A 971-nucleotide genomic window follows, 5' to 3' on the forward strand; every position below is an offset into this window, starting at 1 on the left:
ATTATGCATTATGCAGAATTTATCAGTACAAATCTACCGAAAATTCTTAAATAATACATATAAATACCTTAGTTTTACCTCGAAATTTGCTGCAACTACACAAAAATATTTTCTCCAATGCTGCATTTTTTCTCTTTTTTTCTTATTTCTTTCTTTCTTTTAGTTGAATGAATGTAAGTTCATCATCTTCTAAGTAATTTTGTAGCATTATGTGTTTCTTCTTCTTCTTTGTTTAATTTTTTTTGTTTTTATTCTTGTTAAGAAAGAGTAAAACAAGAAGAAACTTAAGAAGGTAAAACAAGAAATAAAAGATGAATAAGAAAAAAGAAGAAGAAGACGGTGACGATGATAAATAAAAAAAAAAAAGAAGAAGTAGCAGAAAATGAGGAGGAGGAAGAGGAAGACTTTTGAATTATGTAAAATTTATCAGTACAAATCCACCGAAAATTCTTAAACAATACACATAAATATCTTAGTTTTACCACAAAATTTGTTGCAACTACACAAAAATGTTTTCTCTAATGCTGCATTTTTTTCTTTTTCTTTTTTTATTTTTTCTTTTAGTTGAACCAAGTAATTTTGCAGTATTATGTGTTTCTTCTTCTTCTTTGTTTGATTTTTTTTGTTTTTATTGTTGTTAAGAAAGAGTAAAACAAGAAATTTAAGAAGGTAAAACAAGAAATGAAAGATGAATAAAAAAAAGAAGAAGATGGTGATGATGATAGAAAAAAAAAAAGAAGAAGAAGAAGCAGAAAATGAGGAGGTAGAAGAGGAAGAGTTTTGAATTATGTAGAATTTATTTGTACAAATCCATCAAAAATTCTTAAACAATACACATAAATATCTTAGTTTTACTACGAAATTTGCTGCAACTACACAAAAATGTTTTTTCTAATGCTGTATTTTTCTTTTTTTTTCTTATTTATTTTTTTCTTTTAGTTGAATAAATGTAAGTTCATCCTCTTCCATGT

Source organism: Arachis ipaensis, chromosome B04 (genome assembly GCF_000816755.2).
Source record: "Arachis ipaensis cultivar K30076 chromosome B04, Araip1.1, whole genome shotgun sequence".
Taxonomy (NCBI): Eukaryota; Viridiplantae; Streptophyta; class Magnoliopsida; order Fabales; family Fabaceae; genus Arachis; species Arachis ipaensis.